The sequence below is a fragment of the Salmo trutta genome, chromosome 27 (genome assembly GCF_901001165.1).
Source record: "Salmo trutta chromosome 27, fSalTru1.1, whole genome shotgun sequence".
NCBI lineage: Eukaryota > Metazoa > Chordata > Actinopteri > Salmoniformes > Salmonidae > Salmo > Salmo trutta.
Window position 1 is genome coordinate 45,567,175 of NC_042983.1, and position 27,219 is coordinate 45,594,393.

At 43.0% G+C, this 27,219-nt stretch overlaps 1 pseudogene; it reads left to right on the forward strand.

Annotated features, from left to right (window-relative positions):
- Positions 1–27,219, forward strand: part of LOC115165114 (uncharacterized) — a 52,946-nt pseudogene that overhangs the window by 7,434 nt on the left and 18,293 nt on the right.

Consider the following 27,219-nt stretch of genomic DNA (forward strand, 5'->3'; position numbering starts at 1 on the left):
TGTTTTCTTATATTTGAACATTATTGAGGTAGTAAAGTGATAATGTGAATGTTTTTGTCGTCATTTCACACAGGAAATCAAGTCGGAGAAGGAACCCTCCAGAAAAGAGAAACATCCAGACTTGTTACCAGGTGCATCTGGGAAAAGTTCCTCCTCTCTCCAGAACCTGGAGTTTCCTCCATGATTGAAACATTTGGCATCAAGTTGATTTGCTCAAAACTTTCCTGTCTGTCTCCTGTGTCGTCTGTCTCCTGTGTCGTCTGTCTCCTGTGTCGTCTGTCTCCTGTGTCGTCTGTCTCCTGTGTCGTCTGTCTCCTGTGTCGTCTGTCTCCTGTGTCGGCTGTGTCTCCTGTGTCGGCTGTGTCTCCTGTGTCGGCTGTGTCTCCTGTGTCGTCTGTCTCCTGTGTCGTCTGTCTCCTGTGTCTCCTGTGTCGTCTGTCTCCTGTGTCGTCTGTCTCCTGTGTCGTCTGTCTCCTGTGTCGTCTGTCTCCTGGGTCGTCTGTCTCCTGGGTCGTCTGTCTCCTGGGTCGTCTGTCTCCTGGGTCGTCTGTCTCCTGTCTCTCCTGTGTCGTCTGTCTCCTGTGTCGTCTGTCTCCTGTGTCGTCTGTCTCCTGTGTCGTCTGTCTCCTGTGTCGTCTGTGTCTCCTGTGTCGTCTGTCGTCTGTGTCGTCTGTCTCCTGTGTCGTCTGTCTCCTGGGTCGTCTGTCTCCTGGGTCGTCTGTCTCCTGTCTCTCCTGTGTCGTCTGTGTCGTCTGTCTCCTGTGTCGTCTGTCTCCTGTGTCGTCTGTCTCCTGTGTCGTCTGTCTCCTGTGTCGTCTGTCTCCTGTGTCGTCTGTGTCGTCTGTCTCCTGTGTCGTCTGTCTCCTGGGTCGTCTGTCTCCTGTGTCTCCTGTGTCGTCTGTCTCCTGTGTCGTCTGTCTCCTGTGTCGTCTGTCTCCTGTGTCGTCTGTGTCTCCTGTGTCGTCTGTGTCTCCTGTGTCGTCTGTGTCTCCTGTGTCGTCTGTGTCTCCTGGGTCGTCTGTCTCCTGGGTCGTCTGTCTCCTGGGTCGTCTGTCTCGTCTGTCTCCTGTGTCGTCTGTCTCCTGTGTCGTCTGTCTCCTGGGTCGTCTGTCTCCTGGGTCGTCTGTCTCCTGTGTCGTCTGTCTCTTGTTGTCTGTCGTCTGTGTACCATCTCCAGGTGAGGTGGTGTTCTGCAGTGCCAGCACAGTGTTGAAATACACTCAGGATGACCTGTCACAGCGAGGCGTCTTCGGGGCGCTGCTCTGCACCAACTTCAGAGTGTCCTTTGTCAGCGACGAGGCGCCCACTGAGGAGATGGTGAGGACCGCCGTCACGTTGAATAACGGACAGTTTGATAGGTCACTTCATCATGGACCGATTTTTTTTAATTTTTTTAATTAATTATTATTATTATTTTTTTTAGTGCGTCTCAATAGCTGTTTTTTTAAAGTGGGTTCTCTGCCTCTTGTATCAATGGGTGTTGTTGAATTTGCTGTCAGCTTCTCTCTGGTTCTTGGAAGACCAGTTCAAGGAGAGGATGAGAGAATGTCTCGTCAGACTACGGAGATCCAGACGAATGGCTCTTCTCATTACCACGCTATGAGCAGTTCCTCTAAACTAGACACATCAAGTAACTGATGCAAGCAGTAAAATTATATTTAAAAAAAAACGTATGGAACAACGACGACTGCGAAGCAACACACACACACACACACACGATAGCATACCCACTATACACACAGGTACACATGGATTGTGTACTGTATATATGTGGTAGTGGTGGAGTAGGGGCCTGAGGGCACACAGTCTGTGAAATATGTTTTAAATACATGTTTTTTTCTGGGCCCCAGGAAGTGTAGCTGCTGCCTTGTCAGAAAGGTAATGAGGATCTATAATAAAATACAAAATACACACTCAGATGGTGAATGAGGAACTGCTCCGATGAGAGAAAGTAAACACACTTTCTTTATTACAGAAGCCATTTTGAGGAACTGAGTTTGTGACTCATGCATAGTGTTGCTATTAGAGCTCAGACTTGTTGTTTATTCTTGGAAGTGTCTGAATGGATATATATATATATATATATATATATTTCTAATAATGTTCTTTCTTACATAGGGCCAGCTCTTCAAAAATAAACTCTACGGTGAAAATGACATCCCTCTTTCGTGTGTGGATAACATCTATGGAGGTACAGCTTTACTGAAATGTTGTTTTGTTTCATGTAGTTTTGAATATTTCAGTTTTCTTCCAGTCTTCATTCATTTTGTAATTCAGTGTTGACTAGTCATTTTAAAGTCTTGAAATGAATAGATATATTTTTTTTATTATTATAATTTTTTTTGCTTTTTTTTTTTTTAAAGAATATATCACTGGTGTCTTGATCATTTTTGTGGCTTCAGGTTATGAAGACAAGAAGAAGCTGATAACAGGAGGCCTGGTGAAGAACAAATACCCATCGAAGATAATCATCCACTGTAAAGACCTGCGGGTGTTTCAGTTCTCTCTGTCCTTCTCTAAAGAGGAAGATGCCAAAAAGGTACTGCTCCTTGCTTACAATAATCACAAATGTATTTATTATATCTGGTTGGTGGGTTGATTTCATTGATTGATTGATTGGAAACATGCTTCGTCTCCCCTTCTTAGATCTTCCAAGGGATTGTCCACCACTGTCTGGAGCCCAAGTCCCTGAGATGTCTCTTTGCCTTCTCCTACTGCGAGAACACCTCATATCCAGGTAGCTATAGTTACTGTAGAGAACACCTCGTATCCAGGTAGCTATAATTACTGTAGAGAACACCTCGTATCCAGGTAGCTATAGTTACTGTAGAGAACACCTCCGTATCCAGGTAGCTATAGTTACTGTAGAGAACACCTCGTATCCAGGCAGCTATAGTTACTGTAGAGAACACCTCGTATCCAGGTAGCTATAGTTACTGTAGAGAACACCTCGTATCCAGGTAGCTATAGTTACTGTAGAGAACACCTCGTATCCAGGTAGCTATAGTTACTGTAGAGAACACCTCGTATCCAGGTAGCTATAGTTACTGTAGAGAACACCTCGTATCCAGGCAGCTATAGTTACTGTAGAGAACACCTCGTATCCAGGCAGCTATAGTTACTGTAGAGAACACCTCGTATCCAGGCAGCTATAGTTACTGTAGAGAACACCTCGTATCCAGGCAGCTATAGTTACTGTAGAGAACACCTCGTATCCAGGTAGCTATAGTTACTGTAGAGAACACCTCGTATCCAGGTAGCTATAGTTACTGTAGAGAACACCTCGTATCCAGGTAGCTATAGTTACTGTAGAGAACACCTCGTATCCAGGTAGCTATAGTTACTGTAGAGAACACCTCGTATCCAGGTAGCTATAGTTACTGTAGAGAACACCTCGTATCCAGGTAGCTATAGTTACTGTAGAGAACACCTCGTATCCAGGCAGCTATAGTTACTGTAGAGAACACCTCGTATCCAGGTAGCTATAGTTACTGTAGAGAACACCTCGTATCCAGGCAGCTATAGTTACTGTAGAGAACACCTCGTATCCAGGCAGCTATAGTTACTGTAGAGAACACCTCGTATCCAGGCAGCTATAGTTACTGTAGAGAACACCTCGTATCCAGGTAGCTATAGTTACTGTAGAGAACACCTCGTATCCAGGTAGCTATAGTTACTGTAGAGAACACCTCGTATCCAGGTAGCTATAGTTACTGTAGAGAACACCTCGTATCCAGGTAGCTATAGTTACTGTAGAGAACACCTCGTATCCAGGTAGCTATAGTTACTGTAGAGAACACCTCGTATCCAGGTAGCTATAGTTACTGTAGAGAACACCTCGTATCCAGGTAGCTATAGTTACTGTAGAGAACACCTCGTATCCAGGCAGCTATAGTTACTGTAGAGAACACCTCGTATCCAGGTAGCTATAGTTACTGTAGAGAACACCTCGTATCCAGGTAGCTATAGTTACTGTAGAGAACACCTCGTATCCAGGTAGCTATAGTTACTGTAGAGAACACCTCATATCCAGGTAGCTATAGTTACTGTAGAGAACACCTCGTATCCAGGTAGCTATAGTTACTGTAGAGAACACCTCGGTATCCAGGCAGCTATAGTTACTGTAGAGAACACCTCGTATCCAGGTAGCTATAGTTACTGTAGAGAACACCTCGTATCCAGGTAGCTATAGTTACTGTAGAGAACACCTCGTATCCAGGTAGCTATAGTTACTGTAGAGAACACCTCGTATCCAGGCAGCTATAGTGTGGAAACCTCAATTCTAGTTGTTTCTCAGTAATATTTATGCATATTTTCTGTGAGTTAGAAGGCTGAAGTCGTGAGAGAAGCCCCGAAGCAGCTTTCTGGAATGCGGTGGCGTTACCATGGTTACCCGTGATGGGTTCCAGCCCTTACAGGCAGTGTGTTTGGAGGGCTATTTACAGAGCTGTTGGCGTGATGAAAGATCCCTGTAGTTGGACCACTGTCACATTCCCTCTCGTCGTCAGGCAGGACTCCACAGGGCCTTTTGACTGTCTGGCCTGGCCAGCACTGGGGCCAGCACTGGGGCCAGCACTGGGGCCAGCACTGGGGCCAAGACAGGTCTGCTGCGACATTCCTCAAAGCTCCTCTGTCAGGGTCTATCCTCTCTCTTCCTTGTGGTCATGGACTGGTAACTGGCATTGACAGAGAGTATGACTAGCAGCTATGAAGCTGCCCCACAACATTGTTTAGTGTGGCGTTGAATTCCTGTCTCGCTCTGTCTCCTCTCATTGCTTGCCGCATGTTCACAGAGCGGTGACTTGACAGGGCTTGTATTAACGCTGAGATCTGCTAGCCTGCATGCCCCAGACAGGGCTTCTATTAACACTGAGATCTGCTAGCCTGCATGCCCCAGACAGGGCTTGTATTAACACAGATCTGCTAGCCTGCATGCCCCAGACAGGGCTTGTATTAAACACAGATCTGCTAGCCTGCATGTCCCAGACAGGGCTTGTATTAACACTGAGATCTGCTAGCCTGCATGCCCCAGACATGGCTTGTATTATCACTGAGATCTGCTAGCCTGCATGTCCCAGACAGGGCTTCTATTATCACTGAGATCTGCTAGCCTGCATGCCCCAGACAGGGCTTGTATTAACACTGAGATCTGCTAGCCTGCATGCCCCAGACAGGGCTTGGATTATCACTGAGATCTGCTAGCCTGCATGCCCCAGACAGGGCTTGTATTAACACAGATCTGCTAGCCTGCATGCCCCAGACAGGGCTTGTATTAACACTGAGATCTGCTAGCCTGCATGCCCCAGACAGGGCTTGTATTAACACAGATCTGCTAGCCTGCATGCCCCAGACAGGGCTTGTATTAACACAGATCTGCTAGCCTGCATGCCCCAGACAGGGCTTGTATTAACACAGATCTGCTAGCCTGCATGCCCCAGACAGGGCTTCTATTAACACAGATCTGCTAGCCTGCATGTCCCAGACAGAGCTTGTATTAACACTGAGATCTGCTAGCCTGCATGCCCCAGACAGGGCTTGTATTAACACAGATCTGCTAGCCTGCATGCTTCAATCTTCACACAGTCTGCATTACCAACATGCATCTTGGCCAAACAGTTCATCTCACCTCCAAAACTCACTCAAACCACCAAAACACTTCATACATGTCTCAAAATAAGCTCGTTGGACCAAAACACTGGCAACCATTCTCACTCAGAAAGCATAATGTTGTCACTCGTAACACACTGACCTGAAAAACACTAACAGGGAACATTACATAAATGAGGAACTTTTCTCTTTTGATGTTTTGTATGATTTTTCACATAAATCAGTATTTCATTATAGAATAACACCTTATCACTTTATTGACTGTACTAAAGTATATGTAACAAGAATGAATCAGAAATGCAGCAATTTGCTTCAATAGACTTAATTTTTTTTAAATATCTTTGCATATGGTAATTTACTTGTGGAAAATCTAATTCCTGAAATTCCTGGACTGCAGTAATAATTACAACAAAAAACATCAACAACATGTATAATCACTCACTCATACTGTACAGCACTGTGAGGGTTCTAGTTCTCGTTCTCTCCTGCATTCACAAGTTCTCATCAACATTCACAACTTCTGTCTTCTCTGGCAATGCATCTTGTAAAGTATCTTCTGGAATGTCTGGCAGTCTCCAGGAGAAGTGTCTCCACACCCTGGCGGTCTCCAGGAGAAGTGTCTCCACACCCTGGCGGTCTCCAGGAGAAGTGTCCTCCACACCCTGGCGGTCTTCAGGAGAAGTGTCTCCACACCCTGGCGGTCTCCAGGAGAAGTGTCTCCACACCCTGGCAGTCTCCAGGAGAAGTGTCTCCACACCCTGGCAGTCTCCAGGAGAAGTGTCTCCACACCCTGGCAGTCTTTAGGAGAAGTGTCTCCACACCCTGGCAGTCTTTAGGAGAAGTGTCTCCACACCCTGGCAGTCTTTAGGAGAAGTGTCTCCACACCCTGGCAGTCTTTAGGAGAAGTGTCTCCACACCCTGGCAGTCTTTAGGAGAAGTGTCTCCACACCCTGGCAGTCTTTAGGAGAAGTGTCTCCACACCCTGGCAGTCTTTAGGAGAAGTGTCTCCACACCCTGGCAGTCTTTAGGAGAAGTGTCTCCACACCCTGGCAGTCTTTAGGAGAAGTGTCTCCACACCCTGGCAGTCTTTAGGAGAAGTGTCTCCACACCCTGGCAGTCTTTAGGAGAAGTGTCTCCACACCCTGGCAGTCTTTAGGAGAAGTGTCTCCACACCCTGGCAGTCTCCAGGAGAAGTGTCTCCACACCCTGGCAGTCTCCAGGAGAAGTGTCTCCACACCCTGGCAGTCTCCAGGAGAAGTGTCTCCACACCCTGGCAGTCTCCAGGAGAAGTGTCTCCACACCCTGGCAGTCTCCAGGAGAAGTGTCTCCACACCCTGGCAGTCTCCAGGAGAAGTGTCTCCACACCCTGGCAGTCTTCAGGAGAAGTGTCTCCACACATCCTGCATTCATGGCCTCCAGTAAGGACATCTGGTCATGTGGATGGTGGTCGTAAACCTTCCACCTCCACGCAGAGAGAAAAACTCCTCTATGGGGTTTAGGAACGGCAGTACGGAGGCAGGAATAGTACTGATATCCTGGGATGTGCAGGAAACCAGTCTGTGACTGCAGTAGGAGTAGTGGAATGCCACATTATCCCACACAACAACAACGAAGGTAGGGGGAGTTTCTTGCCCTTCTCTCCTCCGTTGGCACAAGTCGATTAAGGCAGGTCATCCAGAAAAATAAATGAGTCTCTCTGTATTGTAGGGGGCCAATGAGTGGTTTGTGTAACAGAAAACCATCGTTGGACAATGCTGCACACATTGTGATGTTAGCTCCTCTCTCTGGCCTGGGACATCCACGGTTACTCTCTGTCCAATCCCATTTCTTCCCCCTGCTGACGTGTTTTTACCAGGTTGAATCCAGCTTCATCCACAAAAGATGAATGTATGTGCAGTTTGCCTGGCTTCCATCTCCATTACTCTCTAAAATACAGTAATGTACAGTTTTACAGTACTTTACATTATGCATAGCTGTGTATGTATCCTGTTTGGTTATTGAACAGACATCTTACCTGGACAGATTGATACCGGAGTTCTTTCACACGTTCCCCGTTTCTCTCAAAGGGTACAGCTGCTTCATCCTTATTTTATGTTTCTCTAAGACTCTGGCAATTGTCGTTGTGCTGACCGTATTCACATTCCCACAAGTGATATTGTCTGCCAGCACTCTTGTCCCCAATTTCCTGCAGTTTTATTGCCATTGTTGCCAATTACCATGGCAACCATGGCAATTTCCTGCGCATCTGAAAATATTCTGCCTCTCCTTCCTGTGGGAGGTAACCTTTTGGATCCTACTGAAAAACACAAAACAAATCAATATATTTCAAAATGTCAGTACATGTAAAAAAAATGTGAACATACTGTTATTGTACTGTAATATGTAGTTTCAATAATCATTGAAAGATGCACATCTCACCTGTTTTGCCGGAAAATTCGTACTATTGATGCAACTGTTTGCTGCAGATTTTGTTGCATCCTTAAACCGGCCTCTCAAAGAGAGGTTTACAACATGATCAGTAATTGTGGCCCTTATCAGAGACCACCGCTCTTGGTCTTCCTCTCCCTCTCCCTGCCACTCTTCTTTCCCCCACCAACCTGTCTTCCTTGATCCATGTTTCCAAACTAAATCATTCCCGAAGCCGTCTTTTTGTCTGTTTTGGTAACGAGACTTAAAAACATGACTCGTGGGTCGGCTTTCAGCTGTGTTTGGAATGATGAAATATTCTACAGAGGTTTTCTATATGTTTCCGTCTGGTTACTGCAGAAATGCACGACATTTACCATCATTCTGTTTTGAATGTGTTTCTGACAGTATTGGAAACTGTGTTTTAGCATTTGAAAACGTGTACTGCAAATATATAGTTTATTAACAGGTGGTGGAGTGTGAATGAGAAAAGAGTTGATGGATTTTGGAGAGAATGTGGTCATTGATCGCATTTTGTGTGAAAGCAATGAAAGAAAAAAAAAAGATTCACAATTTGGTCCACATACACTTCTGTTTCGCTTGACTGTGTGAAGAGTTTTGACCAATGTGACTTCAGTTTTGACCAATGCATGTTAGCAATTTAAAAAGGGGAAAAAACTCTTAACTCTGAGATCTGCTAGCCTGTATGCCCCAGCCAGAGCTCTGTTCACGCTGTCTTACCACTGCCATGACTGTCATTATCACAGAATGTCTATGCACAAGGCCTCCCGGGGGGTCTAAGGCATCGAGGCGTCACTACAGACCCGGGCTGTATCACAACCGGCTGAGATCGGGAGTCCCATAGGGCGGCTCACAATTGGTCCAGCATCGTCCGGGTTTGGGGAGGGTTTGGCCGAGGGAGGGGGGGGGTTTCTTTTACTTGGCTCATCGTTCGTTCTTTAACCCGGCGGCTAGCTTCCGGGGTTAAACAGGCGGGTGTTAAGAAGCGCGGTTTGGCGGGTTATGTTTCATTGGACGCGCGATTCAACCTTCGCCTCCCGAGCCCGTTTGGTGGAGTTGCAGAGATGAGACGTTCAAAATAATAAACGTCAATGACGATGACTAATACAGATGTATTCTCAGATCTGTCTCAGATGTGCAAACGGTGTAGGATCTGTAGAGCCGTTTTGTCTAACACTGCCTTTTTTGAAGATTACATAGATATGCTGTCCGGTGTGGTGACTATCTATGACCTGTTCACACAGTGAGGGAGGGGGGGGGGTGTATTGAAAATGACAGTACCTTGTGTTTCCCCAGAGCTGCAGAGGAAAAACCAGACTGTGATGTTTGACTCTGTGGAGGACTGGACTCAGGACATGAAGAGGACTAAAGGAAACTGTAGACTGGTCTCGGAGAACAGCAACTTTGAGCTCTCTCCAAAGTACGGCCATTTTAATTTTATACAAATTTTTAAACGTTTGACCAATGCCGTACGCAATATAACTGCTGTAACGTGCTAGTTGCATATCAATATAACGGCTGTAACGTGCTAGTTGCATATCAATATAACTGCTGTAACGTGCTAGTTACATATCAATATAACTGCTGTAACGTGCTAGTTACATATCAATATAACTGCTGTAACGTGCTAGTTACATATCAATATAACTGCTGTAACGTGCATATCAATATAACTGCTGTAACGTGCTAGTTACATATCAATATAACTGCTGTAACGTGCATATCAATATAACTGCTGTAACGTGCTAGTTACATATCAATATAACTGCTGTAACGTGCTAGTTACATATCAATATAACTGCTGTAACGTGCTAGTTACATATCAATATAACTGCTGTAACGTGCTAGTTGCATATCAATATAACTGCTGTAACGTGCATATCAATATAACTGCTGTAACGTGCTAGTTGCATATCAATATAACTGCTGTAATGTGCTAGTTGCATATCAATATAACTCCTGTAACGTGCTAGTTGCATATCAATATAACTGCTGTAACGTGCATATCAATATAACTGCTGTAACGTGCTAGTTGCATATCAATATAACTGCTGTAACGTGCTAGTTGCATATCAATATAACTGCTGTAACGTGCATATCAATATAACTGCTGTAACGTGCTAGTTACATATCAATATAACTGCTGTACGTGCTAGTTACATATCAATATAACGGCTGTAACGTGCATATCAATATAACTGCTGTAACGGCATATCAATATAACTGCTGTAACGTGCATATCAATATAACTGCTGTAACGTGCATATCAATATACTGCTGTAACGTGCATATCAATATAACTGCTGTAACGTGCATATCAATATAAACTGCTGTAACGTGCATATCAATATAACTGCTGTAACGTGCATATCAATATAACTGCTGTAACGTGCATATCAATATACCTGCTGTAACGTGCATATCAATATAACTGCTGTAACGTGCATATCAATATAACTGCTGTAACGTGCATATCAATATAACTGCTGTAACGTGCATATCAATATAACTGCTGTAACGTGCATATCAATATAACTGCTGTAACGTGCATATCATATAACTGCTGTAACGTTGGGCAATATCAATATAACTGCTGTAACGTGCTAGTTTGCATATCAATATAACTGCTGTAAAGTGCTAGTTGCCTATCAATATAACTCTGTAACGTGGCTAGTGCATATCAATATAACTGCTGTAACGTGCATCATCAAATATAAACTGCTGTAACGTGCATATCATATAACTGCTGTAACGTGCTAGTTGCATATCAATATAACTGCTGTAACGTGCTAGTTACATATCAATAACTGCTGTAACGTGCATATCAATATAACTGCTGTAACGTGCTAGTTGCATATCAATATAACTGCTGTAACGTGCTAGTTTGCAATATCAATATAACTGCTGTAACGTGCATATCAATATAAGCTGCTGTAACGTGCATATCAATATACTGCTGTAACGTGCTAGTTGCATATCAATATAACTGCTGTAAACGTGCATATCAATATAACTGCTGTAACGTGCTAGTTACATATCAATATAACTGCTGTAACGTGCATATCAATATAACTGCTGTAACGTGCATATCAATATAACTGCTGTAACGTGCTAGTTGCATATCATATAACTGCTGTAACGTGCTAGTTACATATCAATATAACTGCTAAACGTGCTAGTTACATATCAATATAACTGCTAAACGTGCTAGTTACATATCAATATAACTGCTGTAACGTGCTAGTTACATATCAATATAACTGCTGTAACGTGCTAGTTACATATCAATATAACTGCTGTAACGTGCATATCAATATAACTGCTGTAACGTGCTAGTTGCATATCAATATAACTCCTGTAACGTGCTAGTTGCATATCAATATAACTCCTGTAACGTGCTAGTTACATATCAATATAACTGCTGTAACGTGCTAGTTACATATCATATAACTGCTGTAACGTGCTAGTTGCATATCAATATAACTGCTGTAACGTGCATATCAATATAACTGCTGTAACGTGTTAGTTACATATCAATATACTGCTGTAACGTGCATATCAATATAACTGCTGTAACGTGCAAGTTGCATATCAATATAACTGCTGTAACGTGCAAGTTGCATATCAATATAACTGCTGTAACGTGCTAGTTACATATCAATATAACTGCTGTAACGTGCTAGTTACATATCAATATAACTGCTGTAACGTGCTAGTTACATATCAATATAACTGCTGTAACGTGCTAGTTGCATATCAATATAAACTGCTGTAACGTGCTAGTTGCATATCAATATAACCTGCTGTAACGTGCTAGTTGCATATCAATATAACTGCTGTAACGTGCTAGTTGCATATCAATATAACTGCTGTAACGTGCATATCAATATAACTGCTGTAACGTGCTAGTTACATATCAATATAACTGCTGTAACGTGCATATCAATATAAACTGCTGTAACGTGCTAGTTACATATCAATATAACTGCTGTAACGTGCATATCAATATAACTGCTGTAACGTGCTAGTTACATATCAATATAACTGCTGTAACGTGCTAGTTGCATATCAATATAACTGCTGTAACGTGCATATCAATATAACTGCTGTAACGTGCTAGTTACATATCAATATAACTGCTGTAACGTGCATATCAATATAACTGCTGTAACGTGCTAGTTACATATCAATATAACTGCTGTACGTGCATATCAATATAACTGCTGTAACGTGCTAGTTGCATATCAATATAACTGCTGTAACGTGCTAGTTACATATCAATATAACTGCTGTAACGTGCTAGTTGCATATCAATATAACTGCTGTAACGTGCATATCAATATAACTGCTGTAACGTGCTAGTTACATATCAATATAACTGCTGTAACGTGCTAGTTGCATATCAATATAACTGCTGTAATGTGCATATCAATATAACTGCTGTAACGTGCTAGTTGCATATCAATATAACTGCTGTAACGTGCATATCAATATAACTGCTGTAACGTGCATATCAATATACTGCTGTAACGTGCTAGTTACATATCAATATAACTGCTGTAACGTGCTAGTTGCATATCAATATAACTGCTGTAACGTGCATATCAATATAACTGCTGTAACGTGCTAGTTGCATATCAATATAACTGCTGTAACGTGCATATCAATATAACTGCTGTAACGTGCTAGTTACATATCAATATAACTGCTGTAACGTGCTAGTTACATATCAATATAACTGCTGTAACGTGCATATCAATATAACTGCTGTAACGTGCTAGTTGCATATCAATATAACTGCTGTAACGTGCTAGTTTACATATCAATATAACTGCTGTAACGTGCATATCAATATAACTGCTGTAACGTGCTAGTTACATATCAATATAACTGCTGTAACGTGCTAGTTACATATCAATATAACTGCTGTTACGTGCTAGTTACATATCAATATAACTGCTGTAACGTGCTAGTTACATATCAATATAACTGCTGTAACGTGCTAGTTACATATCAATATAACTGCTGTAACGTGCTAGTTGCATATCAATATAACTGCTGTAACGTGCATATCAATATAACTGCTGTACGTGCTAGTTGCATATCAATATAACTGCTGTAACGTGCTAGTTGCATATCAATATAACTCCTGTAACGGCTAGTTGCATATCAATATACTGCTGTAACGTGCTAGTTGCATATCAATATAACTGCTGTAACGTGCTAGTTGCATATCAATATAACTGCTGTAACGTGCATATCAATATAACTGCTGTAACGTGCTAGTTACATATCAATATAACTGCTGTAACGTGCTAGTTACATATCAATATAACTGCTGTAACGTGCATATCAATATAACTGCTGTAACGTGGCATATCAATATAACTTGCTGTACGTGCATATCAATATACTGCTGTAACGTGCATATCAATATAACTGCTGTAACGTGCATATCAATATAACGCTGTAACGTGCATATCAATATTAACTGCTGTCAACGTGCATATCATATAACTGCTGTAACGTGCATATCAATATAACTGCTGTACGTGCATATCAATATAAAACTGCGGTAACGTGGCAATATCAATACTGCTGTAACGTGCTAGATTGCCATATCAAATATAAACTGCTGTAAACGTGCATATCAATATAACTGCTGTAACGTGCTAGTTGCATATCAATATAACTGCTGTAACGTGCATATCAATAGAACTGCTGTAACGTGCTAGTTGCATATCAATATAACTGCTGTAACGTGCTAGTTACATATCAATATAACTGCTGTAACGTGCATATCATATAACTGCTGTAACGTGCATATCAATATAACTGCTGTAACGTGCATATCAATATAACTGCTGTAACGTGCTAGGTGCATATCATATAACTGCTGTAACGTGCTAGTTGCATATCATATAACTGCTGTAACGTGCATATCAATATAACTGCTGTAACGTGCTAGTTGCATATCATATAACTGCTGTAACGTGCTAGTTGCATATCAATATAACTGCTGTAACGTGCTAGTTACATATCAATATAACTGCTGTAACGTGCTAGTTGCATATCAATATAACTGCTGTAACGTGCTAGTTGCATATCAATATAACTGCTGTAACGTGCATATCAATATAACTGCTGTAACGTGCTAGTTACATATCAATATAACTGCTGTAACGTGCATATCAATATAACTGCTGTAACGTGCTAGTTACATATCAATATAACTGCTGTAACGTGCTAGTTACATATCAATATAACTGCTGTAACGTGCATATCAATATAACTGCTGTAACGTGCTAGTTACATATCAATAAAACTGCTGTAACATGCATATCAATATAACTGCTGTAACGTGCTAGTTACATATCAATATAACCTGCTGTAACGTGCTAGTTACATATCAATATAACTGCTGTAACGTGCATATCAATATAACTGCTGTAACGTGCTAGTTACATATCAATATAACTGCTGTAACGTGCTAGTTACATATCAATATAACTGCTGTAACGTGCATATCAATATAACTGCTGTAACGTGCTAGTTACATATCAATAAAACTGCTGTAACATGCATATCAATATAACTGCTGTAACGTGCTAGTTACATATCAATATAACTGCTGTAACGTGCTAGTTACATATCAATATAACTGCTGTAACGTGCATATCAATATAACTGCTGTAACGTGCTAGTTACATATCAATATAACTGCTGTAACGTGCTAGTTACATATCATATAACTGCTGTAACGTGCATATCAATATAACTGCTGTAACGTGCTAGTTGCATATCAATATACTGCTGTAACGTGCTAGTTGCATATCCATATAACTGCTGTAACGTGCTAGTTGCATATCAATATAACTGCTGTAACGTGCTAGTTGCATTCAATATAACTGCTGTACCGTGCTAGTTACATATCATATAACTGCTGTTAACGTGCTAGTTACATATCATATAATTGCTGTACGTGCTAGTTACATATCATATAACTGCTGGAACGGCTAGTTACATATCAATATAACTGCTGTAAACGTGCTAGTTACATATCAATATACTGCTGTAACGTGCTAGTTACATATCAATATAACTGCTGTAACGTGCTAGTTACATATCAATATAACTGCTGTAACGTGCTAGTTACATATCATATAACTGCTGTAACGTGCTAGTTACATATCAATATAACTGCTGTAACGTGCTAGTTACATATCAATATAACTGCTGTAACGTGCTAGTTACATATCAATATAACTGCTGTAACGTGCTAGTTACATATCAATATAACTGCTGTAACGTGCATATCAATATAACTGCTGTAACGTGCATATCAATATAACTGCTGTAACGTGCTAGTTGCATATCAATATAACTGCTGTAACGTGCATATCAATATAACTGCTGTAACGTGCTAGTTACATATCAATATAACTGCTGTAACGTGCTAGTTGCATATCAATATAACTGCTGTAACGTGCTAGTTGCATATCAATATAACTGCTGTAACGTGCTAGTTGCATATCAATATAACTGCTGTAACGTGCTAGTTACATATCAATATAACTGCTGTAACGTGCTAGTTACTTATCAATATAACTGCTGTAACGTGCATATCAATATAACTGCTGTAACGTGCTAGTTGCATATCATATAACTGCTGTAACGTGCTAGTTGCATATCAATATAACTGCTGTAACGTGCTAGTTGCATATCAATATAACTGCTGTAACGTGCTAGTTGCATATCAATATAACTGCTGTAACGTGCTAGTTACATATCAATATAACTGCTAAACGTGCTAGTTACATATCAATATAACTGCTGTAACGTGCTAGTTGCATATCATATAACTGCTGTAACGTGCTAGTTACATATCAATATAACTGCTGTAACGTGCTAGTTACATATCAATATAACTGCTGTAACGTGCATATCAATATAACTGCTGTAACGTGCTAGTTGCATATCAATATAACTCCTGTAACGTGCTAGTTGCATATCAATATAACTCCTGTAACGTGCTAGTTACATATCAATATAACTGCTGTAACGTGCTAGTTACATATCAATATAACTGCTGTAACGTGCTAGTTGCATATCAATATAACTGCTGTAACGTGCATATCAATATAACTGCTGTAACGTGTTAGTTACATATCAATATAACTGCTGTAACGTGCATATCAATATAACTGCTGTAACGTGCAAGTTGCATATCAATATAACTGCTGTAACGTGCTAGTTACATATCAATATAACTGCTGTAACGTGCTAGTTACATATCAATATAACTGCTGTAACGTGCTAGTTACATATCAATATAACTGCTGTAACGTGCTAGTTGCATATCAATATAACTGCTGTAACGTGCTAGTTGCATATCAATATAACTGCTGTAACGTGCTAGTTGCATATCAATATAACTGCTGTAACGTGCTAGTTGCATATCAATATAACTGCTGTAACGTGCATATCAATATAACTGCTGTAACGTGCTAGTTACATATCAATATAACTGCTGTAACGTGCATATCAATATAACTGCTGTAACGTGCTAGTTACATATCAATATACTGCTGTAACGTGCATATCAATATAACTGCTGTAACGTGCTAGTTACATATCAATATAACTGCTGTAACGTGCTAGTTGCATATCAATATAACTGCTGTAACGTGCATATCAATATAACTGCTGTAACGTGCTAGTTACATATCAATATAACTGCTGTAACGTGCATATCAATATAACTGCTGTAACGTGCTAGTTACATATCAATATAACTGCTGTAACGTGCATATCAATATAACTGCTGTAACGTGCTAGTTACATATCAATATAACTGCTGTAACGTGCTAGTTACATATCAATATAACTGCTGTAACGTGCTAGTTGCATATCAATATAACTGCTGTAACGTGCATATCAATATAACTGCTGTAACGTGCTAGTTACATATCAATATAACTGCTGTAACATGCTAGTTGCATATCAATATAACTGCTGTAATGTGCATATCAATATAACTGCTGTAACGTGCTAGTTGCATATCAATATAACTGCTGTAACGTGCATATCAATATAACTGCTGTATCGTGCATATCAATATAACTGCTGTAACGTGCTAGTTACATATCAATATAACTGCTGTAACGTGCTAGTTGCATATCAATATAACTGCTGTAACGTGCATATCAATATAACTGCTGTAACGTGCTAGTTGCATATCAATATAACTGCTGTAACGTGCATATCATATAACTGCTGTAACGTGCTAGTTACATATCAATATAACTGCTGTAACGTGCTAGTTACATATCAATATAACTGCTGTAACGTGCATATCATATAACTGCTGTAACGTGCTAGTTGCATATCAATATAACTGCTGTAACGTGCTAGTTACATATCAATATAACTGCTGTAACGTGCTAGTTACATATCAATATAACTGCTGTAACGTGCATATCAATATAACTGCTGTAACGTGCTAGTTACATATCAATATAACTGCTGTAACGTGCTAGTTGCATATCAAGACGTTGCATCCTAATCAACATGTTGGTTGAAGTACTCTGTAGTTAACTTGGATTCCTCTGGTTTCCTGTTTTTTAATCCTATTATGAGTAAACCAACGCGACACGTCTATTTCCTGCAGGTTGCCTCAGTTTTTTATAGTCCCAACAAACGTCTCGGACGAAGACTTGACTAAGTACCAGGGAAAGGGATTACCGGTATGTATCTTTATTTATTTATTTATTTATTTATTTTAAGTCGTTTTGTGTCTGCTATTTGATTAAATTGAATATCTCACATTTTAATTATAGAACCGTAACTCTTCACTTGCTGTTATGGGTCAGTATACAAATAAATAAATGAATGTATTTGATAATGTCTGTTTTCAGATGTGGTGCTGGTCTCATCATAGCGGCTGTGCCTTGTTTAAAACCGCCTCTCTACCCCTGATACAAGAGGACAACGTCGCACAAACCTACACAGAGAAGTAAAACACATCCTGATTTGGTTACATCGTATTTATTTATTTATTTAACCGGTATAAAAATAAGTCTATATACAAAGTGAGCAAATGAGGTGAGATAAGGGAGGTAAAGGCAACAAAAAAAGGCCATGGTGGCAAAGTAAATACAATATAGCAAGTAAAACACTGGAATGGTAGATTTGTAGTGGAAGAAAGTGCAAAGTAGAAATAGAAATAATGGGGTGCAAAGGAGCAAAATAAATACAGTAGGGGAAGAGGTAGTTGTTGGGGCTAAATTATAGATGGGCTATGTACAGGTGCAGTAATCTGTGAGCTGCTCTGGGTGCTTAAAGCTAGTGAGGGAGATAAGTGTTTCCAGTTTTAAGAGTTTTTTGTAGTATTGAGTATTGTCTGTGTTTTTAATAGTGATGAATGCTTATGTATCTACTGAGTTTTATAAAAAGTTGTGACTATGACTTTTTCCAGTCCGTAGGTTCCCTTTAAAAAAATAATAATAATAATTTTTAAATGAAGTGTACCGACTTTTTGTGTAACACTGTGAGGTGTGTTACAGAATGTTGACGGCAGTGGCTCACAATCACCTGTACTCAGTGAAGACCGAAGACCTGTCACACACTTCCTGCCGTTCAGGACATCCTGTTGTCTTACAACCGGTTCAAACAGTTCTTCCTCATCGACAATACGACAGAGTTCTGGATGTCCGATATGAAATGGTTTTCCTCACTCGACAACTGTGGATGGCTGGACATCATCAGGTCAGATTTTGAAAACCAAACTTCTATTTTGTCCAGTGTTTTTTTTAGAATGTTCACTCGGGAGGCCAGTTTATTAGGTACACCACCCCGTTCGCTCCTCCAGACAGTGAGCCTGGTGGCCGCTATATTAAAAAAACAGGCATCGTTACTGTTCGGTTGAACGTTAGAATGGGGGCGAATAACCTAAGCGACTTTGAGCGTGGTATGATCGTCGGTGCCAGGCTAGCCGGATTCAGCATCTCAGAAACGTCCGGCTTCCTGGGTCTTTCAACGCACGACAGGGTTTACGGAGAATGGTGCGACATAACAAAACATCCAGTCAGCGGCAGTCCTTTTGGAGGCGAAAAACTGCTCGTTGATGACAGAAGTCGAAGGAGAATAGCAAGAATCGTACAGCCTAACAGGCGGGTCACAAACGCAGTGCAACAGTGGTGAGAAGAACAGCATCCAGGAACGCACAACTCGTCGGTCCTGGTCACTGATTGGCTATTTGTAGCAGACGACCACACCGGGGTTCCATTCCTCTATCAGCTAAAAACAAGAAGAAGCGGCTCCAGTGGACTCACCAACACCGGACGATAGAGGAGCAGAAAACACAGCCTGGTCTAACGAATCCCAGTTCCTGTTGCATCATTCTGATGGCAGAGTAAGGATTTGGCGTGCATGGACCCGTCCTGCCAGGTGTCACCGGTACCGGCTGGTGGCGGTGGTGTACTGGTGTGGGGAATGTTTTCCTGGGTAAAGTTAAGTTCCTTGATACCAATCGAGAAATGTTTTAGAATGCCATACCATGTTGAATCCATACTGCCGAAGAATTCAGGCTGTTCTGGAGACGGACAGACGGGGGGTCTGACTCGGTACTAGATGTGTGTGTCTAATAAAATGGCCGCTGAGTGTATTTGTCCAGTGTTACCAATGTATTTGTTAGGATCTTGTCTCACGCGGAGAGTCGATGCCTCGTCTCACGCGGAGAGTCGATGTGTTGTGTGTTGCAGACAGTGTCTCCAGAAGGCTGTGGAGGTAGTTGAGTGCCTGGAGAAGGAAAACACTAATGTTCTCATTATGGGTAAGGACCAGTTATTTGAGGAAGGTTGTATTTTATTTGACAAAGGTTTGGCCACACAGATCAGATCCTGTGTCCTGACATTTTGTTTGACATATATATATTTTTTTTATTACTTTACTTAAGAACATTTGTCCTACAATGACTCTCAGGAGAGCAGTGGCAATCGTTACTTAGTGGACTATCCTCAATAAAAAATAATATAATAAATGAATTGAAGGTAAGCTAATTGACATTGCCACGAGCAGCACCGGTGATAGTGAGATAAGCGAGATGCAAGACATTGCTCTCAGTCACACAAAGTATCTGCTGTTTACAGTGTGGTAACCAGGGCACCAAAACAACAGAAGTTGACCCTCTCGCATTCAACTTTCTTAGTTGTTGAAGAAATTGACCCACTATGCTGTTTACTTTCTGTGTCTACGTCATGTCGCTGAGTCTACCATTTAAATATGTGTTTGTGTACCAGAGGAGGCTGGTTAGGACCTGTACTGGATCCTACCTCTATATTGTATAGTACCAGAGGAGGCTGGTTAGGACCTGTACTGGGTCCTACCTCTATATTGTATAGTACCAGAGGAGGCTGGTTAGGACCTGTACTGGGTCCTACCTCTATATTGTATAGTACCAGAGGAGGCTAGTTAGGACCTGTACTGGGTCCTACCTCTATATTGTATAGTACCAGAGGAGGCTAGTTAGGACCTGTACTGGGTCCTACCTCTATATTGTATAGTACCAGAGGAGGCTGGTTAGGACCTGTACTGGGTCCTACCTCTATATTGTATAGTACCAGAGGAGGCTAGTTAGGACCTGTACTGGGTCCTACCTCTATATTGTATAGTACCAGAGGAGGCTAGTTAGGACCTGTACTGGGTCCTACCTCTATATTGTACAGTACCAGAGGAGGCTAGTTAGGACCTGTACTGGGTCCTACCTCTATATTGTATAGTACCAGAGGAGGCTGGTTAGGACCTGTACTGGGTCCTACCTCTATATTGTATAGTACCAGGCTAGTTAGGACCTGTACTGGGTCCTACCTCTATATTGTATAGTACCAGAGGAGGCTGGTTAGGACCTGTACTGGGTCCTACCTCTATATTGTATAGTACCAGAGGAGGCTGGTTAGGACCTGTGCTGGGTCCTACCTCTATATTGTATAGTACCAGGCTGGTTAGGACCTGTACTGGGTCCTACCTCTATATTGTATAGGACCTGTACTGGGTCCTACCTCTATATTGTATAGTACCAGAGGAGGCTGGTTAGGACCTGTACTGGGTCCTACCTCTATATTGTATAGTACCAGAGGAGGCTGGTTAGGACCTGTACTGGGTCCTACCTCTATATTGTATAGTACCAGGCTAGTTAGGACCTGTACTGGGTCCTACCTCTATATTGTATAGTACCAGAGGAGGCTGGTTAGGACCTGTACTGGGTCCTACCTCTATATTGTATAGTACCAGAGGAGGCTGGTTAGGACCTGTACTGGGTCCTACCTCTATATTGTATAGTACCAGAGGAGGCTGGTTAGGACCTGTGCTGGGTCCTACCTCTATATTGTATAGTACCAGGCTGGTTAGGACCTGTACTGGGTCCTACCTCTATATTGTATAGGACCTGTACTGGGTCCTACCTCTATATTGTATAGGACCTGTACTGGGTCCTACCTCTATATTGTATAGGACCTGTACTGGGTCCTACCTCTATATTGTACAGTACCAGAGGAGGCTGGTTAGGACCTGTACTGGGTCCTACCTCTATATTGTATAGTACCAGAGGAGGCTGGTTAGGACCTGTACTGGGTCCTACCTCTATATTGTATAGTACCAGAGGAGGCTGGTTAGGACCTGTACTGGGTCCTACCTCTATATTGTATAGGACCTGTACTGGGTCCTACCTCTATATTGTATAGTACCAGAGGAGGCTGGTTAGGACCTGTACATGGTGTTAAGTTGTATTGTATTCTTCCAGAGGAAGGCGGTTCAGACCTGTGCTGTGTGATCTCCAGCCTGGTCCAGTTGATGTTAGACCCCTACTACAGAACTCTTCTGGGCTTCCAGAGTCTGGTGCAGAAGGAGTGGGTGGCTGGAGGACATGCTTTCCTGGATCGCTCCAACCATCTACACCTCAAGGACAAGGTGGAGGTAGGATCCGTGTGTCCTGTTTTTTTGTTTATTCTGTTGTCTGACAATTTAAACTAGCCATCGAAACCTTGATTTCTCCCGTCCTTGATTCCTCGCCTCCTCTCTCAAAGCTTATTGGAGGAAAGGCTCTAAATTCCCCTCGCCTTGATATCCTCCTCCAATGAGCTTTGAGAAGTTGAGGAATTTTAAGAATCAAGGACTCTAGGGGGAATCAAGGATTTTGAGACCTGCGGTATGCCTTAAAGAACACAAGTGTGGTGTATAGGTGACGACCGTGTCCCTCTGTCCATCCTCTCAGAGCCAGTCTCCAGTGTTCCTGCTCTTCCTGGAGTGTGTGTGGCAACTGCAGCAGCAGCATGGTCCGGCCTTCCAGTTCTCAGAGACCTACCTGACCGTGCTGTCTGACAGCGTCCATGTTCCTGTCTTCACCACCTTCCTCTTCAACAATGACAGCCACAGAGACAATATACTCAGGGTAAAGACACATGCAGGCAGGCAGACATTACCAATACAGTATGTTTTCTCTAGGCTGTCTACAAACCGCTCTGCCGTAGTTAGGCCTACAAACCGCTCTGCCGTAGTTAGGCCTACAAACCGCTCTGCCGTAGTTAGGCCTACAAACCGCTCTGCCGTAGTTAGAGGTCTACAAACCGCTCTGCCGTAGTTAGGTCTACAAACCGCTCTGCCGTAGTTAGGTCTACAAACCGCTCTGCTGTAGTTAGGGGCCTACAAACCGCTCTGCTGTAGTTAGGGGCCTACAAACCGCTCTGCTGTAGTTAGGGGCCTACAAACCGCTCTGCTGTAGTTAGGGGCCTACAAACCGCTCTGCTGTAGTTAGGGCCTACAAACCGCTCTGCTGTAGTTAGGGGCCTACAAACCGCTCTGCTGTAGTTAGGGGCCTACAAACCGCTCTGCTGTAGTTAGGGGCCTACAAACCGCTCTGCTGTAGTTAGGGGCCTACAAACCGCTCTGCCGTAGTTAGGGGCCCACAAACCGCTCTGCCGTAGTTAGGGGCCCACAAACCGCTCTGCCGTAGTTAGGGGCCCACAAACCGCTCTGACGTAGTTAGGCCCACAAACCGCTCTGCCGTAGTTAGAGGCCTACAAACCGCTCTGCCGTAGTTAGAGGCCTACAAACCGCTCTGCCGTAGTTAGAGGCCTACAAACCGCTCTGCCGTAGTTAGAGGTCTACAAACCGCTCTGCCGTAGTTAGAGGTCTACAAACCGCTCTGCCGTAGTTAGGCCCACAAACCGCTCTGCCGTAGTTAGGCCCACAAACCGCTCTGCCGTAGTTAGGCCCACAAACCGCTCTGCCGTAGTTAGGCCCACAAACCGCTCTGCCGTAGTTAGGCCCACAAACCGCTCTGCCGTAGTTAGGCCCACAAACCGCTCTGCCGTAGTTAGGCCCACAAACCGCTCTGCCGTAGTTAGGCCCACAAACCGCTCTGCCGTAGTTAGGCCCACAAACCGCTCTGCCGTAGTTAGGCCCACAAACCGCTCTGCCGTAGTTAGGCCCACAAACCGCTCTGCCGTAGTTAGGCCTACAAACCGCTCTGCCGTAGTTAGGCCTACAAACCGCTCTGCCGTAGTTAGGCCTACAAACCGCTCTGCCGTAGTTAGGTCTACAAACCGCTCTGCCGTAGTTAGGTCTACAAACCGCTCTGCCGTAGTTAGGTCTACAAACCGCTCTGCCGTAGTTAGGTCTACAAACCGCTGGACTGGATGAAGTTCTAGTGTGGATGGACCACTGGTGTTGATTGGATGAACCCCTGGTGTGGATTGGATGAACCCCTGGTGTTGATTGGATGTTCCTTTTCTATAAGACTGTGTACTAGAACAGTCACTACATTTATACTAGTGTTATCAAATACCAACCTTTTACTAATGATACCAGGCCAAGTTATCACATCGCTTTGAGGCAAGCAACACTGAAGCATGCATGAGAGCATCAGCTGTTCCGGACAACTGTGTGATCACGTTCTCCGTAGCCGATGTGAGTAAGACCTTTAAACAGGTCAACGTTCACAAGACCACAGGGCCAGACGGATTACCAGGATGTGTAATCCGAGCATGCGCTGACCAACTGGCAAGTGTCTTCACTGACATTTTCAAGATGTCCCAAGTTTCTTGGTGTCCACATCACCAACAAACTATCATGGTCCAAACACTCCAAGACAGTCGTGAAGAGGGCACGACAACGCCTATTCCCCCTCAGGAAACTGAAACGATTTGGCATGGGTCCTCAGATCCTCAAAAGGTTCTACAGCTGCACCATCGAGAGCATCCTGACTGGTTGCATCACCACCTGGTATGGCAACTGCTCGGCCTCCGACCGCAAGGCACTACAGAGGGTAGTACGTACGGCCCAGTACATCACTGGGGCCAAACTTCCTGCCATCCAGGACCTCTATACCAGGCGGTGTCAGAGGAAGGCCCAAAAAATGGTCAAAACTCCAGACACCCTAGTCATAGACTGTTCTCCTGCTACCGCACGGCAAGTGGTACTGGAGTGCCAAGTCTAGGTCCAAGAGGCTTCTAAACAGCTTCTACCCCCCAAGCCATAAGACTCCTGAACATCTAATCAAATGGCTACCCAGACTATTTGCATTGCCCCCCCCCCCTTTTTACGCTGCTGCTACTCTCTGTTATTAAATGCATATGCATAATCACTTTAACAACTCTACCTACATACGTACATATTACCTCAATTACCTCGACACCGGTGCCCCCTGTATATAGCCTCCACATTGACTCTGTACCGGTACCCCCTGTATATAGCCTCCACATTGACTCTGTACCGGTACCCCCTGTATATAGCCTCCCTACTGTTATTTTGTTGCTCTTTAATAAAAAAAAATATGTGTTTAATACATTTTTTTATTTCAGTTTATTTTAGTAAATACTTTATTTTTTTTTCTTGACTGCATTGTATAAGGGCCTGTCAGTGGGCATTTCACTGTAAGGTCTAAACCTGTTATTTTTTGGCACACGTGACGCATAATTTGATTTGTACTGTTATTCTGAAGGCCTGTAGTGTAGATGACTGGACATCAGAACCTGTCTCTTTCAGCTGTGTTACACCAGAACGTCCATGGACCAGTGGAGGCTGGTGTCACTTTTAAATCAGAGACGGGCTCATTTTAACGTCTGGAAAGGAATTAATGGACAAGTGACCGTCGTTCCATTACCATTCCGTTACAATGTGCCCGTCCTCCCTCCACCAGTCTGCCCACATACACCCAGCCTGACTGTTTGCTTGTCTTGGCAGGCCGAGACGCCGCACAAACCAAGAAGCCCATTGAACTGCCCTACAGTGTGGGACTGGTCGGTGCAGTTTGACTGCAAGGCACAGGATCTCTTCACTAACCCTTTGTATGCCGAGAAGCCCAAGCAGGACACATCTGTGAGGAAGTCATACAGGCCCAAGGTACTCTGGCTCTCTCTCTCTCTGGCTTTCTCTCTGGCTCTCTCTCTGGCTCTCTCTCTCTCTGGCTCTCTCTCTCTCTCTATCTGGTTCTCTCTCTCTCTCTCTCTATCTGGCTCTCTCTCTCTATCTGGCTCTCTCTCTCTATCTGGCTCTCTCTCTCTATCTGGTTTCTCTCTATCTGGCTCTCTCTCTCTCTGGCTCTCTCTCTCTCTGGCTCTCTCTCTCTCTGGCTCTCTCTCTCTCTCTGGCTCTCTCTCTCTGGCTCTCTCTCTCTTCTCTCTCTCTGTCTCTCTCTCTCTCTCTGTCTCTCTCTCTGGCTCTCTCTCTCCTCTCTCTCTCTTCTGGCTCTCTCTCTCTCTCTCTTCTGGCTCCTCTCTCTCTCGGCTCTCTCTCTCTCTGGCTCTCTCTCTCTGGCTCTCTCTCTCTCTCTCTCTGGCTCTGGCTCTCTCTCTCTGGCTCTGGCTCTCTCTCTGTCTCTCTCTCTCTCCTGGCTCTCTCTCTCTCTCTCTCTCGGCTCTCTCTCTCTCTCTGGCTCTCTCTCTCTGGCTCTCTCTCTCTGGCTCTCTCCAACTGTAATATTGTCAGTCTATTATATTCCAACATTATCCTGATCAAATTGAACATGTCTCCAACAACACAACTGTTCTTCTATTCCTACTTTCCAGCACCTGCGTCAGCTGTCCCTGCCAAGCTCAGCCTTCAAGACCCCCCCTAAGAAGGGCTTCTTTAAAGACGAGGCGGACAACCTGAAGAAAATCCTCGGCGTAAAGAGGCTCAGTCGCTGGATGCTGTCTCCTTCCTCAGACTCCCCTCAGACCTCCTCTTCAGTCAGGGAGTTCTACGAGGCATGGCAGACTAAACACTTGGACTACCACGGTCTGCTGCTGCCCTGCCTGGACGGTCCCTCCATACGCGTCTGGATGCAGAGGTACCTGCCCGTAGAGATGGACAGTGACTTCCCCTATAAAAAAAAAAAGCTACTTTTCCTTTTGAAAACGGCCTATGTTGCATTGATATGAGTCAGAAACATTTTTTATTTTAGTGTCAAAAATTGACTACAACGTGTAAATAGGATAATTGTTGGTCATGAAATCAGTTTCGTCCAAAACTAAGATTTGCGAGACGATAGGAAAATATTGTATGTTGGATTGAAGCATATGGTAAAAGTTTTTTTGGAGTTTATTTCAATCCTGCCCACAGCTGGCAGCACTCAAGTAATCATCAATTCAGATCGCAGCTGCACTCCAGCTGATTGTATTACCCTGTTCGATTTGCTTTGACATTCAATATACCCATCGGGCTAGATACGACCATCAAGAAATTACACAATGTACATGGGACAATATTTAAAAGGGCAATAGCAAAAAAAAAAAAAAGTTAACTATATAAATTCAAATACAAATATTGAAAGCATTTAATTAGACAACTAAAAGTTGTGCAACATGGAAATATTGTCTTATTTACATTGTGGAATTTATTAACGGTCCATAACTATTCCCGGAGATTGGCTATCCAAAGTCAAACCAATTTTTCCATGGTCGCGCACACCAGCTGGCTTGAAGCTAATTGGTGAAATGATTTGGTTAACTCTTACCACCTATGAACACACAGGAGACCCACATCAACCCCCCACCAAAACCAACTCGCGTTTACGTTTGAATTCAGTCATGGCCGCAATCATTTCTTAATGAACGAAATCTAAAACGAAATCAGGAAGTGCAGCCACCTTTTTAACATTTTATTTCACCAAGAAAAGACCCTTGAGCTTAGAAACCTATTTTGTGACAT